At 47.5% G+C, this 9,932-nt stretch overlaps 1 long non-coding RNA gene across 2 annotated transcripts; it reads right to left on the reverse strand.

Annotated features, from left to right (window-relative positions):
• Window positions 1-638: 638 nt before the first annotated feature.
• On the reverse strand, window positions 639-3,516 carry LOC309652431. 2 transcript variants are annotated; one of them, XR_014258703.1, is made up of 2 exons: window positions 1,969-3,516; window positions 639-1,427 (listed from the first exon to the last, which is right to left on the reverse strand). It is a non-coding gene; the product is annotated as an uncharacterized lncRNA (long non-coding RNA). The 2 variants fall into 2 exon arrangements; XR_014258704.1 differs by having other exon boundaries at window positions 639-1,441.
• Between the last annotated feature and the right edge of the window lie 6,416 nt (window positions 3,517-9,932).

The following is a 9,932-nucleotide window of genomic DNA, read 5'->3' on the forward strand; positions in this document are numbered from 1 at the left end:
CGAATGTGGCTATATTTGGAGATATGGCCTTCAAGGTTAAACGAGGTCATAAGCTTGAAGCTCTAATCCAATAGGGGGGTATCCTTATAAGAAGAGCAACAGACGCCACAGAGCTCGCCCTCTCCCCACACTGAACAAAGAAAAGGCCATGTGAGGACACAGTGAGAAGACAGTTGTCTGCCAAGGACAAAGGGTATAAATACCTCACCAGGGTATAAATTCTTTTTTTTAAAATAAATTGATTTATTTACTTTTGGCTGCATCGCGTTCGTTGCTGCGCGGGCTTCCTCTAGTTGCGGCGAGTGGGGGCTACTCTTTATTGTGGTGCACGGGCTTCTCGTTGCGGTGGCTTCTCTTGTTGCAGAGCACGGGCTCTAGGCGTGCAGGCTTCAGTAGTTGTGGCACATGGGCTCATCAGTTGTGGCTCATGTGCTCTAGAGCACAGGCTTAGTAGTTGCGGCGCACGGGCTTAGTTGCTCCGCGGCATGTGGGATCTTCCCGGACCAGGGCTCGAACCTCTGTCCCCTGTATTGGCAGGCAGATTCTTAACCACTGGGCCACCAGGGAAATCCGGGATATAAATTCTTTTAGCAAATTCTAGATTTCCAACTGGATTAAATTCTGGACCGCTGTATCAATTTACATTCTTTCCTCCCTCTGTATCCAAGTTTTTTGATTTCTTTCTTTCTGATTCCATTTGCTTGTTTGTTTGTCACTGGATATAGTTTGTGTGTGTGTGTGTGTGCGGGTGGGGGGGGTGTCCTGCCTAATCTGCTCATATTTATAGATTTCTTCCTTCAGACAGCATCAAATCAGTTTCATAAGGGTTAGGGGCCTCTCCTGTGGCAATGGTTGCTTAATAAGTTTTAAGGACTCTGGCTTAAGCTGGGTTTAATTTCATCACCGTGTCACAAAAGTGCCATGGTTGCTCTTCCCTATCATTAGGATGATCAGGATTTTCACTGCAACACAGGCATAGGCAACAGAGTGGCACAGCAGAAGATTGCTGGGCCCCCAAGCCAGAGGTGGGTGGACTGAAAACATCTTCTGCTAGGGTGCTGCCACTTGCGCTGCATGGAATTATTATTATTATTATTTTGTCTTTTCTCTCTGTACAAATTCCCTCAGAATATTTTAGATTTCTAGCAGTGCAAATTTACAGCTGTGGGTTTTATCTCCATCTAATCATGAGTGGTCCAGACCTTCTGGGTGGTTATGGGGACAGGGTCGGAGGCCCAGTGACCCACCTCTTGGGCAGCCCAGGAGAGGAGGACATCGCAGGCCATGCAGGACACATGGGGGTTGCATTCTGGAACAGCGTGAACCAGAAGGGTCTGTGGGAAGCGGGCTTTGCAGTATCACGAGGGTGAGGTACCCCCTGGTTCCTAAGCAAGGATGTGATTGGCTTGCTTGAATCGTTCTGCTGGCTGACAAGGAAACACTATTCAGGGATAATAAGCAGGAATGCATCTGGTGCATTTAATAAGAAGCGTTGTTGCTAGAGGACCCTATCTGGCGGAGCAGAGTGGGGAGCGGAATCTGGGATTAGGCCGGTCGAGGCCCTCCCAGTTTTACCAGCCGTCAACTCAGCACACAATACTGCCTTTAGCCCTCACCGCACCATCACCCCCTCCCCGCGCACTCACACACAGGGGCCAGTATACCTGGCTGAGGAGAACTCAGTCCCTGGAGATGGAGGGGTGGACCCGGGGGCGGTAGTTCCCCGAACCCCGCCACTTCAGCGCTATTAGGCACCACAGCAACAGAGGGGCTGAAGCAAGGGGGCTCCATCGCAGCTGGTCGTCCCCATCCCCACCACCAACTCCTCTAGGGACTGGCCAGCAGGCAGCGCGCGTGGGCAGCGGTTCAAAAGCGCAGGCCCACATCGGCTCCAGCCGTCTCCTGCTAAGAGGTCGCCCACTCACCCACCGCCCTCCCAGCTCATGGCAGCCTGGCGACCCCGCTTACCAATCGAAGAAGTCCAGAACGACGTCAGGAACATCAGACGAGGAGAGCTTAGAAATCAAAGCGGAATTTCCAGCTGGGTTTCGGGTCGTCGCCCTCCAAGGGCCGGGTCCTGATGAGCAGCAGGAGCACAGCGGCCCGCCGCATGTCGGGACGCCATAGCTCCGACCTTCGGAGAACCCTGGAGACCGCTGCGGACCGGGAGGAAGAGAGACGACGGGGGGGAGCGGGATAACCAAGAGGAGCGGGGCGCGGACCTCGTGCTTCGGCCAAGAGCCACCTGTAAGGTGAGAACATCGAGGCCAAGGGGAGTGGGGAGGGTGGGGGTCGACCAGCGGCCCTGAGCAAGGGAGCGGCAAGAAGAGCAGCAGCCCAGCAGCTTCACTCCACGCAGCAACCGGACCACGCACCCAGCCGCTGCCCCAGAGCGCGGGGTCTGAAGCACGTCCGGCTGCCGCTGGGCGGGCCCCAAGCCCGGCGCACAACTGGCTCCGCCCACCCCGACGGCAAGCGAGCTTAGCCAATCCGGCAGGCGCCGGGACCCATTGAACGAGATGCGCGGTCCCGCCTCCTACCACAGCCCGTGCGCCGCCCAGCCCTCTGCTCCTTCTGGCGTCCGCAGTCATTCCTTGGTCAGCCCCAGCTCCAGCTCCCTGGCAGCTGGAGAGCTGGGCCGGGGGGTCGGCGGCGTGGGGCACCCCGCCCTGCGCCTCCCCTCCGCAAAAACGCAAAATGTGCTTTTCACCTGAAACAGCGTATGCCCAAGAGTTTGCTTTTTGTGGTGAAAGGAGTAATTTGACCGCCCGGGCTGAATCTGCAGTTTGAAAGATCTGGACACCTTTGAGGAATCAGGACATAGTTGACTGGTGGTCATTCCCAGACCCTCGGGCCTCCAGTGAACCAGAGCGCCTGTCCTCTGGAAGGGATAGAGGAGGTTCAACCTGTGCATTTCGTGGCCCGGCTCTGGCCCGTCATCAGGACAGAAATTGGGCTCCGGGAGCCCCCCTCCCATAGCTAAGGGATGCACAGTTGAAGTGAGGGTTCTTGGCTGACAGCATTGAAGGGGAAAAGAAGGCAAAGGTCAGTGTATCGGATCTTCAAGGCAGTGAGCCCCCGGAGAGCAGGCCACTGTAATGCTCCAGCATTCTGGCCCCAGCATGTGGGGGAAAAATGCCTTACATTTTTGCTAGAGGCCTTCTCTTCTTTCCGCTACCCTGAACGTTGCCACAGAGAATAGAAATATCTCAGAGCAAGAGGAAATGCTTCCACTCATTCACTACCCTTCGTCCTTCCCATCTTGGTACCTTGATGAAGCAAGGTCAGAAAGAGGCTTCTTCAGAGCACATAAGCCAGATGGGCAATGAACAGATAAACCTCAGTCATGTTCACCAGCGCTGGACCTCGTGAGGCATGCCATTTAAAAGTGTTGAAATCAAAATGGATTTCAGGTTCACTCTTGGTCAACTAGAATATTCAAACAAACATTCTCCCCCTTCCCCTTTCCTTCAGTATTTGGTGAGAAGAGCTGGGACTGCTTGTGCCCAGCGTATTGCAAAGCTCTAGTTGCATGGAACTTCCTGGGGTGGCTGAGTGTTTTGTACAGCTAAAAACTGAACTCTTTACCCCACCTCGACCCCTTCTCAAGCACCCCACTTTTTCTTTTTAACCATTTTAGAATCACACGTTTTTTAAATGTTTCTCTTGATTTCCTTCCTTCTCTTCACCAGCAGAGCATCTTCACACCTTCGTTTCCCCTCTCCTTTCCCCCTCTTTTTCCTTCTATTGCAGTAAGTGCTTTCTTCTCACTTACGGGGCGGAGCCACATAGAACTAAGCCACATACTTACGTGGGGGATCCCTCTATAACTAACCATCACAACAGCAGTGGGTCAGCTGAGCCCAGCCCTACTGCTCTTAATCCTGCACCCCTTGTCTCTGGTCACTCAGGCATCCTCGTAGAGACAATACTTGCTTGTCAAAAATGAAAAGGTCATTTCCGATCATTTTGTCCAAGCATCTGCAGTGTATATGGGCGGGGAGGGGTGGGGACACACTTTGCTTTATTCTTTACCCTAAACTACTCTACCTCTCACTTCTAAAATGAAAATATCCCAGTCTTGGACCGCAAGCGCCTAGCCATGCTGCTCTCTCATTCTTCTACTCTCTCTACACGTGTTCTTTTATCTCACTGAGCCCTCCTATTCCTTGGCCTCTCTAGTTTTTGCCCATCTGCACTCTCCCTCTTCTACCTCTCCCTCCTGTCACCATTGATTTGGTTTCGGGTTTCTTTTTTTTTTTTTTTTTTCTGGCCGTGCCGCGCAGCTTGCTGGGATCTTAGTTCCCAGAACAGGGATCGAACCCGGGCCACGGGCCACTGTCGAGTCCTAACCACTGGACCACCAGGGAATTCCCTGGGGTTTCTCCTCTTTTCCTTCTTTTCCTGCTCACACTCAGGCATACTAAGTTGTCAATACATCTACCACCGCTTATTCTTCTACGCTTACAACACCTTCCGTATCTCCACATCCAGTTATCACCCATAGCCAATCAACTGTTGCCTTTCAGTTCTACACACTTCTTCATGTGCTTTCAATACCCCTACCTTAGTCTAGAACGTCAGCATCTCTCACATAAATCACTCCTATAATGAACACGGCATTCTTCCTCCTCTCTGACCTTTCTTCACATTGCTTTCAGAGTGACATTTCTAAAACACAAATTACATCCCAGATTAGACCCCCTTGATGGCTTCTTGTAGCCTTAATAATGAAGTCTCCACTCCTGTCTCTGGGGAAACGCAGATGGCCAATGGGCACATGCACACATGTTCAACATCACTAATCATCAGGGAAATGCAAATCAAAACCACAGTGAGACATCACCTCACAAAAGGACACATGTAACAAATTTTGGAGAGGACGTGGAGAAAAGGGAACCATCCTACACTGTTGGTGGGACTGTAAATTGGTGCAGCCACTGTGGAAAACAGTATGGATATTTCTCGGAAAACTAAAAATAGATCTACCATACGACCCAGCAATTCCACTCCTGAGCATGTATCTGTAAAAAAGAAAAACACGAATTCAAAAAGATGCATGCACCCCAATGTTCATAGCATGGTCATTTATAATTGCCAGTGTATGGAGGCAATCTGTGTCCATCAACAGATGAATGGACAAAGAAGATGTGATGTATATATACAAAGGAATACTAATCAGCCATAAAAAAAGAATTTTGCCATCGGCAGCAACATGGATGGACTTGCAGGGTATTATGTTAAGGGAAACAAGTGAGACAGAGAAAGACAAATCCTCAGTAAATTTGAAAGATTTAATAACTGGCTGAATTAAGGGACCTAGAAATGAATGTAGAACTGACTTAAGAAAGGGTAAGTGTTCAACAACACACATGCTGCAGAGAGCAGAGAAAGGGCACGGCTTATTTGAATACCACCTAATAAGTTGGTATTACTAGGTCTACAGAGCTAGTGGGCCCTTTTGTGTGCGTCTTAAATGCCAAGTTTATTGTGTATGCAGTAGAGTCATCAAAATTTTCTTACAGGAATTTGGCATGGCCAGAGTTGGGTTTTAGGAAGGTTAACTTAGCAAGTATATGAAGCATGTATCTGTGGGGAAAGACATGGAGGTAGGAGAAGGTTAGGAGACTAGGGCAAAGTTCAGGCAAGAAGTAATGGAGGTAATGATACTAAGAGTTGGCAAGAATGTGGAGCCAATAGAAATCTCATCCTCTGCTGTTGGGAGGATGAACTAGTACAACTGTTTTGAAAGATAACTGGTGTTACCAGTAAGGTTGAACTTGGGCAGACCCTACGACCCAGAAGTTTCATGTCTAGGCCTATACTCTAGATCAGGGTGACTCAGCTGTTGACATTTTGGAAAGACAATTCTGGGTTGTAGAGGACTGTCCTGTGCATTGTAGGATGTTTAGCAGTATCCTTGGCCTCCACCCACTAGATGCCAGTAGCACACCCTCAGTTATGACAACCAAAATGTTTCCAGACGTTATCAAATGTCACCCTGGTTGGGGCGGAGGGGTCAGTGCGTAAAATTGCCCTCAACTGAGAAACTACAGAAACTCTTGCATGTGGGCATAGGGGGATATGAATGAGAAAATTCGTCGCAAGATAATTTGCAAAAGCATAAAACTGGAAACAACCCACATGTCCATCAACAGGAAATAGACACCCTGTGGAATTTTCATACGATGGATAAACTATACGGCAATGAAAACTGATTACTACGGTTGCACACATCAACATGGATAAATCTCACAAACACAAAATTGGGGGGGGGGAGAAAGAGTAAGGCAAGTAATAATACATCTAGCATAATTACATTCACATAAAATCCAAAATGGACAAGAAATAACATTATTTAAAGGAACAGTCCTCTGCCGTGAATGTATAAATAAGTGAATTTTTAACAAAGTTCAGGATCGTGGTTACCTCAGGGAAGGAATGAGGGGATGACGCAGGAAGGGCACAGGTGGGCTTCCAAGGCATTAGCCGTGTTCTAGTTCTCAAGCTTGGTGGTGGGTACCCAGGTTTTTATATTATTATGATATTCCTTACGTATATGCTGTATTATCTTCTGTATACATGAACCAGTTCATAATTTGTCAGGAAGTGATGCGGTCTAAAATAACGCAGGAAACTGGAGAGAAAGGCAGCAGAGTAAATAACTAATTGGATGAGAGAGAGAGAGAGAGGGAAGGGCCAACTTTTAGGTGCCTCTTAGAATCGTTTTAAACTCATTTTCTTCATAGATTTGGTGATGATATCAATTCCTATTCTGTAAACACGCATAATTCATTGCTCAGACTTCTAAGAAATGTACATTTTATGCCTCAAAACAGATCCTACTATATGATGTGATTCACAGGACTTGATAATACCACATTTCCCAGAACACCATTGTCTGAGAATCCTGCCCTGTTAGACTTGTAAACGTGTACTCATTTGTATTCCTTGGAGTTATGAGCATCTGAAAATAGGTGGTTTAGAGTAAAAGTGATTCTTCATCATTAACTTTAGTGTCATTAGAATATCCCTAACTGGTACAGAAAACTGTTTCCAACTCCGGCACCCACCCTACCCCTCTGTTTTTCTCCCAATGGTCACCTCTCAGGTAGTGGAATAAAAGGAGATTTTTTCGATCAAATCCTCTCAGATGATGGAGCCATAAGCAAGGAAAATATCAGAACATCCTAACCTTTCCTGGACGAGGCAGAGAGGGACAAGACAGGTCTTTTCCTACAAGGAGCACAAAGTTTTCAAGGTTGAGGGACTCACTGAGAACATATTTTATACGTGTGGACACAGAAAAACCCACAAACACCCAGAGAAACAGGAAATGCAGGATTCGTCCCTGACCTGATTTAAGGACCGTCTCTCAGAGACTCAGAGAAGCCTGATACGTTAGAGCTACAGCAGACCCTCAGAGCAGCAAGCCTGAGCTTCCTCCCTCAACATGAGAGGCTTCAGGTGCATACATGTGGGTAACGTAGCCCACGTGTCCTGTTCCCTGTATACACAGCCAGCACCTCGTAGATACCTCTCAGTCCTGAGAGTATAACACTGACGGTGCCACTCAGCTCTCAGAAGCACAGACTCAGTGAAGAGGAACACACATGCCTCTTGGGGCTTGGGCCACGGGGCCACCTGGGGAGTAAAGTCAGGGCCCTAGGGAACTGGAGCTCGGTAAGGGGCAGGGACACGGACTCCCAGCATGCACCAAAAAAGGCTTATCTCAAAAAGAGGTGTGCAGGCGTTTGTCTAAAGTGAACCTCCCGGGACTTCCCTGGCGGCCCAGTGCTTAAGACTCTGCGCTCCCAATGCAGGGGGCACGGGTTCGAACCCTGGTCGGGGATCTGATATATCCTGCATGCCGCACGACGTGGCCAAAAAATAATTATAAATAAATAAATAAATAAATAAATAAAGTGAACCTCCGAAAATTCTTAAGCCCAGGTAAAGGCCTTTAACATTAACTATAGTTAATACATTAACTGTATTAACACAGAAATACACACATACACACCCTGCTGGCATGGCATGAGCCATACAGAAGCAAACCAATTTGAGGCCTTTCGAGGGACCCTACATGGATAAATTTCTACTTGGACTGTTCTTTCATTAAACAATGGTGACAAAAGGCCTTGTGCCGTTTTCTGTTGTTGTTCTAGCCATAAGGAATACCCTGTGTTACTATAGGATAATGCATTTTTAAATGTCAACCCCAGTGACAGGGGAAAGGGTTGCGGATACCTCACACTAACTTCACTTTAACAGACCTTTATCAAGCATCTGCGAAGAAGGAAACACAGTGCTTTAGGAGAGAGAAATAAATAAAAGCCTTTAAGTTCCAAACAATTCAGAAGCTCACACGTTAGGCAGCTGGGGAGATACACACGTAAATAAATAATGTTAATCTACCCTAGGATACGTGAGGCACTAGCACAGAAAACAGAAAAAGGTATTGATGCTAACTAGCAAGCTCTCAAGCAGCCTTCACTAAATATAGAAATAAGGCCTTCTACCCTCAAACCCCCGGTTCTCCCCTTCTATGGTCCTCTGCTCTGCTCAAGTACCCCTTCCCCTTTTTCCCTTAAAGAAGTTCCAGATATTAGGCCCATTTCCTCCTTTCATTTTCTTTAAATTAGGACATATTTCAGACCTCGACAAAGGTACAGAGAATGCTACACCCATGCAACCATCAGCCGTCTTAAGAAACGTAAGCTTACAAATGAAATTGAAACCCAGTGTACCTCTCCCCAACTGAATTCTCCCTCTCTTTCCATACATTTAACCACTGCCTTAAATGAGTTTATTGTTCTCATACACACCTTTCTGCATACTACATATGTATGCATTACTCCTATGTATGCCTTTTACTACAAATACATGTACCTATAATCAATCTAATAACTTTTGCATGTCTTTAAACTTCATACGTGCATGGTATCATAATGCTTTTATCCTTTTGGAACTAGGTTTTTCCTTCATCTTTTTCTCCCTTCCACTACTGAATCTTTGCCCCTTGTTATAAGCTGAACTGTGTCCCCGCAAAAGATATGTTGAAGCCTTGACCCGCGGAACCTGTAAATGTGACCTTATTTGGAAATCGGGTATTTGCAGGTGTAATAAAGATCAGATGAGGTCATACTGGATTAGGGCGGGCCCTTAATCCAGTATGACTGGCGTCCTCATAAGAAGAGAAAGAACACAGAAACAGAGACACAGGGGAAAACACTATGTAAAGATGAAGAAAGAAATTGGAATCATGCATTTACAAGCCGAGTGATGCCAAGGATTGACAGCAGCCACCAGAAGCTAGGAGAGAGGCATGGAACAGATTCTCCCTCCGAGCCTCCAGAAGGAACCAACCCTGCCGACACTTTGACCTCAGACTTCTGGCCTCCAGAACTGTCAGAGAATAAATTTCGGTTGTTTTAAGCCACCTGCTTTGTGGTAATTTGTTACGGTAACCCTAGGAAACTAACACATCCCTCCGGGAGCTCTTTGTGTCTCAGGCCCCTGAGAATTCTAGTGTCTTCCTCAGCCCAGATCTTACCATCCTGTTCAGTTTACCTGCAACAGTACCAAGTCAGTGAATTAAGGCTGGTCCTACCGTAGGTGTACTTAAACGTTTCCCCCATTGCCCTAAAGCAGTGGTTCTCAAACTTTAGTGTGCTTCAGTAGCACTTGGAGGACTTGTAAAACCCGATGGCTAGCAGCCTACCTTCAGAATATCCAATTCAGTAGGTCTGGAGCAGGCTCTGAGAATTTGCATTTCAAACAAGTTCCCAGCTGCGGCTGCTGCTGCTCCATGGCAGGCCAATAGCGCCATCTGGTCTCCAGGCAAGCTAGGTCATCCGTCAGGTCCTTTCAATAACATATACTAGAGGCTGGGCCACCATCTCTCTCGTCACACAACTTGTTTGTAATCT

The sequence above is a fragment of the Balaenoptera physalus genome (assembly GCF_965194825.1).
Source record: "Balaenoptera physalus genome assembly, chromosome: X".
Lineage (NCBI taxonomy): Eukaryota > Metazoa > Chordata > Mammalia > Artiodactyla > Balaenopteridae > Balaenoptera > Balaenoptera physalus.